Source organism: Populus euphratica, unplaced genomic scaffold, assembly GCF_000495115.2.
Source record: "Populus euphratica unplaced genomic scaffold, PopEup_1.0 scaffold687.1, whole genome shotgun sequence".
In the NCBI taxonomy this organism is placed as follows: domain Eukaryota; kingdom Viridiplantae; phylum Streptophyta; class Magnoliopsida; order Malpighiales; family Salicaceae; genus Populus; species Populus euphratica.
Genome location: NW_011500558.1, coordinates 115,564 through 125,011, shown reverse-complemented (window position 1 = coordinate 125,011; position 9,448 = coordinate 115,564). Strand labels below are relative to the sequence as shown.

The following is a 9,448-nucleotide window of genomic DNA, read 5'->3' as shown; positions in this document are numbered from 1 at the left end:
TTCAAAGAACCTTTCTCTTTCTACATAATTCTTTAAAATCACAGCATCATTACTATACTGTATCTTAAAATCCTAATAATAATCAATTTCAACCAGAAACTTTTCATAGTATTGTAATATTCAATAACCATTATATTACCTTGTTTGATCATTAAAAACTTCGTCTTAATTCATAAATTAACACAGCATTCTTAACTTTAGAGTAGATCTGTTTTACTATATCTCATATACCTTTTACTATAACCAAAAACATATAAGGCCCACAAACTTATAGCATAATAGAGTTCAAGGCTATGATATAATCATAGAGTCTTTTTCATCCCAAAATGTAAACTTTAACTCTTTTAGACCAAAAAAAATTATTTATCAAATGATTAATCTATTTTTTTTAAGAAAAATTTGTATTATCTGGTTTATTCAGTAGGATGACTGTAATTAGGTGCATAGTTATGATTGGTTCTACAATCTATTTTTTATGCTGTTAAATTGTTTGTTGGGTTTGGGTAGAGCCAATTTTTGAGAAAGGTCTGGACCAATCAACCATGGATGAAGCTCGTATTTTACTGGTATTGACATCAATAAGTAAGCATTAATTGAATAAGATGACTAATGTGAAGATTTTCTTGTGAAGATTTTTTGGTTGGATTTTCTTGTTATATTTTGGAGTAACTCATCTTGCTTTACAGGGGCGTATTTTGGATGCTTTTGTTGGCAAATTTAGCACTTTCAAGCGCATCATTCCACAGGTAATCCTTGCTTGGTGATCCCTTTCTCGTGTGGTATTATGTTGGGACAAACCTTAGCTGTGTTGCTACAACATTAAATAGTTTAATTACTGGGAGGTATCTTTATGAAGCTCACTTATGGTCAATTACATGACTGTGAGCCATTTGAATGTCTTGGCGTATGAAGTTTTTCATCACCTTTGGAACCGTGTTAGAGATAGAAATTTACAGGTTCATGTATTTGTTTGATCTGGGTTATAGGATGATTTCTTTTTAAGTTTCATCTTTTGGGATAGCTCTGATTAAGATTTTGGAGTGGATGGAACATTTATGTTATTTTATCGGGTTTCTACATTGCTACAAATTTGAAGGCAGATGCAATTCGACATGGTATACAAGTGTAGTGACACAAACACAATTCCCTTTTCTTGTTTGCTCTTCTCTGGTGGATACTAGCTCATTGGAACATGTTGATGTTACTTGTGGAGGTATCTAGCTGAAGTATTTCATTGCAGATCTTTAGCTCACAAATGTTCCTGCTCCAGTATTTTCTGTAGCCCTTCTTATCCTTGATCCTAAGGCAACTCCGTTGATAATTTATTTATAATAGAAAAGAAATTGAACTATAATAAGATTTCTCCTGACCTTTTGCATTGATTTAATTAATTGGCGTACGTGCTTTCATATGCTTGTTCAAGATTCTAATTATGTGGAGCCAACTGTCCTAGGATATAATTAACATTGCTTTGTTTCTTTGTAGATAGCTATCTTTGATTAATTTTCTTCACATTTTTTAGAAGACTGTCTTTTTCGCTTGTTCTTTTCTTATTCTTGACTACACTTTGTCTGGTTTGCTTGTGAACTTTAATGTCCTTTTTAATTGATAGCTGTTGGAAGAGGTAAGGAGGGAAGGGAGCATGCTACAATGAGGTCAAAGCTTGAACTCCCTGTGCAGGTAGCTCTGTGACTTTCTATGTGCTTTCAAATCATTCTTCATGTTGCTTGGGTCAACAGTTTGAATTTTAGTTTTTGTTCTCTGTGCATCATGTTTCCTCTGTTAGAAGTGCTTTGTTTCGCATTCCCTAATTTCAAATTTACTGTGTATGCATTGATTAGTACAAATGTTGAGCCTTACCAGAATGCTGCACTCACTCTGTTTCACTACTGATACGAAACTGTTATGTCTTACTATCGGTTATAACTATTCAGCATTTGCTAGGTATCTGCTCATAGGACTTGTTTATTTGTTGCTCGTGCACTGTATCTCTTTGTTGGTTCCTGTCATAAAGAAGCTCCAGTGAAGCATTTGGAATATCACCTGCAGTTTGCTTTCCTCAAACCCAAATCCGGAGTCTAGAAATAAATATATAATGAAAATCCTGGGAATGGCCAGATTACTCAATCTTCAAAAGTGCCTTTCTTTTTTGTGTGCATGGTTTAAGATATGGAACTCTCTATCTGTGATGAAGTTAGTTGTTTGTAGGTTAAGCAAACTGCTAGAGCCTGACTGTGATGACGTTGGTTGTTTTTGGGAAGAAGCAAACTGCTAGAACCTAGAAGTATCTCTCATAAAATTTCAAAGAATAAATATAAAATGTTTAGTTGATCCTTGAAACAAAATGCCTTCTAGTTTTTCTGCAATCTCTTTATTTTATCTCAATGAACTTTCATAGTTTTAAAATGTTCGAGTGTTTTCTCCAGCATTGTCAAGTTCTTTTGAATAATTATGCATAGATGTCCTGATGTACTGGGAAATATATAGAAACATTTAGAATATTTTCAGTGAAGCACTGTCATTAAGGCATCACAGGATTGTCTTCAATCCTTTTGATTGGATGTATACAACTGGACTATATTTTTCTTCTGAATCCATCATATACCTTCTCTTGGTGTTTGTCTTCAATCTGACATGCAGTTGATTGCAGGCAGTTTTGAATCTGCAAGTTCCAGTGGAACATTCCAAGGAAGTCAGTGATTGTAAGAATCTGATCAAGACCTTAGTTATGGGTAATAATAGATCCTCTTGCTAAACCATCTGTATTCTATTTCAATGTTTTATAATGATAACTACACTATGGAGATGAATGCCACTGAATTATGTTTCTCGTTGTTAATTAACCTATTTTCAGAGAACTTAAGAATCTCTGGGTTATGTTTTTAGGAATGAAGACTATTGCTTAATTTAACTTGTTTCCAAAACAGCCTTTTATTTAACATTTCTTTATATGTTAGCTCTTTCTTCTTTTTCATTGCTTAATTTCATTGGTTTAGGTTTCTCCTTCAACACATGGAACACACTCTCAAGTGCTTTGTTCACCACCATCTAACTTACCATCTCCTCAAGCATTCAAAGGGATGAGAGAAGATGAGGTATTATTTGATGTGTCTTCTGTTTGCTTGTCCCATGATTGGCTTGGTCTGACTTTGATTTTGGGCAGGTGGGGAAAGCATCAGGTGTCCTGAAGAGTGGGGTGCGTTGTTTAGCTCTCTTTAAGGAGAATGATGAGGAGAGGGACATGCTTAATCTCTTCTTCCAGATACTGTGTATTATTGGAACCTCGAGATCTTATGGACATGTTCTCATTGTGCATGCCTGAACTTTTTGAATGCATGATTAGCAATACTCAACTAGTTCACATATTGTCTTTGCTCTTGCAATCTTTGAAAGTATATCGGCCATTTGCAGATGCCTTGGTTAACTTTCTCGTAAGCAGGAAGCTTGATGTTTTGAAGAACCCAGATTCACCCGCAGCAAAACTGGTTTTGCACCTCAATCGGTTTATATTAGGTGCTGTTGCTAAAGCACCAGCAGATTTTCAACGTATTTTGCAGCCTCATGCCCTTCTTATTATGGAAGTTTGCATGAAGAATGCTACTGAAGTTGAAAAACCTCTTGGTTATATGCAGCTTCTTCGAACAATGTTTAGGGCACTTTCTGGATGTAAATTCGAGCTTCTTCTCCGGGACCTGATTCCAAATATGTTATTAACAATGCTCGAGGGCCCAACTGGTGAAGATATGAGGGACCTTTTACTTGAACTATGCTTAACATTGCCTGCACGCTTACGCTCATTGCTGCCACACCTTCCTCATCTTATGAAACCTCTTGTTTTTTGTTTAAAGGGAAGTGATGACCTAGTGAGTTTGGGTTTAAGAACACTCGAATTTTGGATAGGTAGTTTGAATCCTGATTACCTGGAACCCAACATGGGTATTGTTATATCAAAGGTGATTTTATCCTTATGGTTTTACCTGTCATATGATTAAAAGATTGATAATTTTTTTGGAAGTACAGAGTATTGAAGTAATAAATAACTCGATAACACCGGGGTCGAATTATAAAAAGATTAATTGTATAAATAACAAATAAAAAATAGATAATAACAGAAACGGAGTTGAAGAGAGCATTAAGATGTGATATTGATGTAAGAATTAAACAAGTATAAAATAATTGTTAAGATTAGAAGATCTATTAATGGTATTTCAAATAAGTATAATATAAATTCTTTTTATTACTCAACTATAAACCATACACAAAGAAAATTCCAATCGGATTATAAATTGTTAATATGATTATATTAGTTACCCTATTTGAATAATGCTAATATTTGTAAATACTAGGTATTTATGATTATAACTTATGTTAACAATAAATCAAGTTCCTTTCATAGCACAAGTATCAGTTATACCATACAGTTCAGTTATAAAAGTATCAAGTATTTGTTGTACTGAGAGTTATACAATATAAATCTAAATTAACCATTTAACAAGCAAAGTATTAAAAGTGAACAAAATAACAAATAAAAAACATGTTAGTATCAAACATTAAAATTCATATTGAGTTTATACTATATTTATTCTTGCACCATTAGTGTAACCTTTTCACCTTGACATAATAAACTTAACTAAACATAATGAAAGAAGAGAAACATAAATAAATAAGAAGAGAATATGATCATATAAGTATAGTAAAGGAAATGAAATGCATAAATAAGAGATTACTAAAAACAAAACTTAAGCATTACAAAAATATAAAAAAAAAAAAGGAAGAACATGATCTTGATTTGAAAATCAAGATGTCTAAATGCATGGAAAATGACTTTTTTTATAAGCCAAAATTTAGAACTCAATATATAATGATTAATTGTTAAGTGAGTGACCATATCTTGACTTGGTGATAATTTTTATCTACTTATCTAAACAAAATGTTATTGCTAATATCAAAATTTAAATAGATAGCCCTTATGAAAGTTTTGGGCATTTGTTTCAGCTTTCCAACAAAAAAAAAAAGAAAGAATCGATCATTTGAACTTCTAGAACTCGAGATATGAGATGAACACTATTCATTTGAACTTCTAAAACTCGAGATATGAGATGAACACTGGACAATGTCTGGGCTATAGAACAGATTCCAACTTTTCCATTGTTGCAACAATTTGAACTTGGAAATGGTCTTTTTGAATCTTGAACTTTGTGAAAGTTTTAGACCTATGTATTGGCTTACTAGTCATATAAACCAAACTGAAATCCAAGATCTACAGCTCCAGATATGACCCAATGATTGAACAGTATTCTAGTTTGAATTGAATCAGTATCTCTTTTCTAAGCATAACCTTTTTTTTGTCCTTTCACTTTCAATAGTCAATCATATCAATCAATCATTTGAATTGTGAGATATGCTTGTATTTAAAATGTGCATTTACTATAAATTAAGACTATCTTATATTATTAGACTTGTTATTATAAAACATGCTCTAATTAAGGAGTTATTAATACTTCAAGTGCAAAATGATGATATAAAACTTTGATAAAAATACATTTTTAATTACTAATCACACTCTTTAAAAATACACTTTTAATTACTAATCACACTCTCAATCAGCTTATTACTGGTCCTTAGTAACCAAAATGTTAAAATAAAAAAAATCAGTGTATTTGGATTTTTAGAACCCGAGATACATACTGAACACTAAATAATGTCTAGGCTATATGACAGATTCAGACTTCCCTTTTGATGCTAAAACTTCCAAATGGTAGAATTAAGTTTTGAATTTCATGAATGTTTTAGGCCTATGTCTCAGCTTTCTAGTCATATAAACTAAACTGAAATTGAAAAACTATAGCTTCAGATATGACCCAATGACTTAACAGTATTCCAGTTTGGATTAAACTAGCATTTTTTTTTTAAGCTTAGCCCTCTCTTTGTCTTTTCAATTTCAGTAGTTAAACTCATCAATCAATCCATTCATTTATGTGATAGGCTTGTATTTTAGATAAACATTTACTATAAATTAAAGGTATCTTATATTTATTATATATGTTATTATAAAATATATTATAGTTAAGGAATTATTAGTATTTCAAATATAAAATAATGATATAAAACCTTGATAAAAATATATTTTTAAGTACTAATCAGCAACTTTTCCCTCCTTTCTCAAATTAGAACCTTGACAATTCCCCTCCTTTTAATTCACCCTTGTCCACGGAAATTATGTGCAATTTCATCCATGGTGGGATATTACAGTGATTGGTCTTTTTAGTGGATCAAGACCTGGATTATTGCTTAATTACTTCTCTTCATTTTGGGATTCAAAATAGCTTCGGGTTGTAGGGTGAAAAGCTTGTTGATATTGAGTTAGAGACGACTTAGTCACTTTGTTGCCAATGTGTTTCTTTAATTGAGACACGTGGAACATGAGATATATTAAGACACTTATTTTATTGAGTCATAAAAAAAACATTAAGGGTTCTTTTAGTAAATAATTGTGAATAATTTTGACAAATTTTCAATGATAGAAAAAAATAATTGCTATTATGTGCTTAATTTACCCTTCATTTCAAAAAATTCTTTCTAGATTGTTTTCAAACTGTATGTCAAAATTAAATTAAAAAAATAAAAAATCTATTTGAAAAACAATTATTAGAACTATCTCTAAATCCCAGTTCGCTCCCTGAGCAACTTTGAATTTATTATCTTAGGTCAATGGTACAACAGAATAAGAGTTTGGAGGCACCTTGATTAGTAATAAGATTAAAGCATTGTCTCACTCTCGACAAGCTTAATGAAGAAGAAGATCCAATGATGCAACCTCTGTCTGAAGATATGAAAAAACCTCTGGGCTAGGAATAAGCCAACCGAAGGCGAAAGAGATCGTGCCAAAAATAAGGCCCATGCTTGCCTTTTCTTCGCTGATCTTATTGATACCTTATTAGCGCTTTAGAAGCTTCAAGATCGACCTCTGGGACAAGAAAAGATATCTTGAAGCTCCTCTTCTCCTTCATTCTTACTTATCTTGTTGAACTTCATCACGAAAGCTCATCACACTTGATTTTCATTATGGATAAAAGTTCACATTGATTGAACAAACGAGAAATTGTTCTGTACATTAATGTTAGAAGTCCGCATTTTCACCTTTTCTTTCTCTAAAAATCTTTATAGCTGATTTACCTATCCTTGTGTTCACTTGCACAACATTATTTCCTTGGGTGGTAGTCAATAAGTTGAAAACAATATTCTGATAAACAGCTGCTGCTAAGTTGACAGCACCAGTGGATTATAGATGTGTTATGCCTAACATGAAGTTATGGGCTTTTCCACAAAAATAAAGACATTAATGCTTCTTATCTGGAGAAATTGAATTATACTAACAACTAATCTAAAACTAAGTTAAAAGTCGGTTTAACTGTTATATACAGTAAACTACATAAGCATAGTTTTTCAATTGCTTTCATAATGCCAAACGTTTTCAGATTAATATAGTATTTTAATTGCTTTTATACCCGCATCATGTTTTTGGCTTTCTGGTTAATACGTGGGAGAATTTCAACTTGTTTGGAAACGCTGTTTGTATCTTGTTTTTAAAATTTTTGAAGTTTTTTGGTTGAAGTAATTTTTTTATATATATTTTTATATCATTTTAATATGCTGATATAAAAAATAATTTTTTAAAATAAAAAAATATTATTTAAATATATTTTTAAATAAAAAATACTTTAAATTATAACCATATTCACAATCCTAAACAAGCCATTGAAAAAAACAAAAAAATCAAGTTGCAATTGAAACAAACAAAAAAAAATCCCATAGCTTTTTTTATGGCCATTTAGGTTTTTTAGCCTTTTTAACATACAGTTTAATGTCATCTAATAATTAAATATGAGGTTTTTATTTTATTTAGAATTTTTAGCTTTTTTTTTGCTAAATATTTTTAACTCCATCTTTTAACATAGTTTTTATTTAATTTTATCATTCACCCATTTAAGTTTTTTACTCTCCCTTTATTTTTAATCTTTTAAGGGTTTTTATTTTATTTTTAATTTCATTATTTAATATGAATTTTTTATTTTATTAAGATTTTTTGGCTCCCTTTTTTTTTTTTTTTATAATTTTTTTTTTATTTTTTTTTTTTAATATAATTTTTTTTTTATTTTTTTTATTTTTATTTTTTAATATAATTTTTATTTAATTTTATCATTTAATATTAAATTGATAGTAAATTCATTTTGTATTTTTTATCATATATTAAGATTTTTTTGTCTTTTTTTTGGTCTGATGTTTTTTATTTAATTTTATTCATTAATTTGGGCTTTTTAATTTTTTTAAGTTTTTGATCTTTTTAATTTTTTATTTATTTTTTTCGTGCCCAATTTTATAGTTTAATATGATGTTATTAAATCTTATCTTTCATTTTATTAGAATTGACTTCTTTTTTTTTCTTTACATCTACTAAATAAACAAGATCAAGTGAGGTAATTCTCATATTATTTAATTTAAAAATCAGGTTAAATAAATATTATTTAATTTAAAATTTAGATTAAACAAATAATTAAATTAAGATTTTTAAAGTCTTAATAGTTATATCTAGTTTCGTGATAATGCAAATAAATTTTTGATGGGTTAAATATTATTTTTTAATATTAAAAAAATTAATTCAAGTCAAGAAATATCCAGTTTTGTGACAGTGAAAGCACAATCAATTTTATAAAATAAGTTATTATATTTTTTAATTATATTTAGTTACATGCTTAGGATTTACTTTTTTTTTCTTTACTCCTACTAAGTAAATAAGACCACAAAAGATACTCTTATATTATTTAATTTAAAACTTAGGCTAACCAAATAATTGGATTAAGATTTTTAATGTTTTAATAGTTATATTGAGTTTTATGATAATGTCAAGAAATTTTTGATGGGTTAGGTATTATTTTTATATATTAAAAAAAATGAAGTCACAGTGAAAATACAATTAATTTTTAAAATAAGTTAATATTCTTCTTTTAATTATTTAGTTATATTTGAAGCAAATATAAGGTAATGAGTTTGAAAATAAAGTAAAACAATTATTATTTTAAGTGTCTTAGAACAAAGTAATGCTTAGACAAGCCTCCCTTCGACGCACACACCTTGCTCCATAGACAAGCCTCCCTCCTTGTCTTAGAACTCTCTTTTTTTAGTCATTTTATTTTTTTATTGTTTATTTTAATTTTTTTCTTCATGTATATATATTTATAATTTTTTATTTCATTTTATTATTTAATATTAAATTAATATTTTTTTATATTTTTTATATAATAAAATAAAAAATTAAATTGCCAAGTCCCTAGGTTGTGAATACCACATCATTTAAAATAAAAATTTTATTAAATTTTATCATTAAATATTAAATTTTATTAAACTCCTCAAATAGACTAGTTATGCAGAGTAAAAAGTAGTCACACAA

The 9,448-nt window shown here is 29.2% G+C and overlaps 2 long non-coding RNA genes across 3 annotated transcripts; both read left to right on the top strand.

The window, feature by feature from the left end:
- Positions 1–435: 435 nt before the first annotated feature.
- On the top strand, positions 436–2,901 carry LOC105115381 (uncharacterized). Of its 2 annotated transcripts, none has more exons than XR_840330.1 (5): positions 436–566; positions 687–746; positions 1,613–1,680; positions 2,651–2,732; positions 2,887–2,901. It is a non-coding gene; the product is annotated as an uncharacterized LOC105115381 (long non-coding RNA). The 2 variants fall into 2 exon arrangements; XR_840331.1 differs by lacking the exon at positions 2,887–2,901 and adding an exon at positions 2,855–2,883.
- A 48-nt stretch (positions 2,902–2,949) lies between these two features.
- On the top strand, positions 2,950–3,424 carry LOC105115380 (uncharacterized). Its single transcript, XR_840329.1, has 2 exons — positions 2,950–3,095; positions 3,164–3,424. It is a non-coding gene; the product is annotated as an uncharacterized LOC105115380 (long non-coding RNA).
- Positions 3,425–9,448: the final 6,024 nt, after the last annotated feature.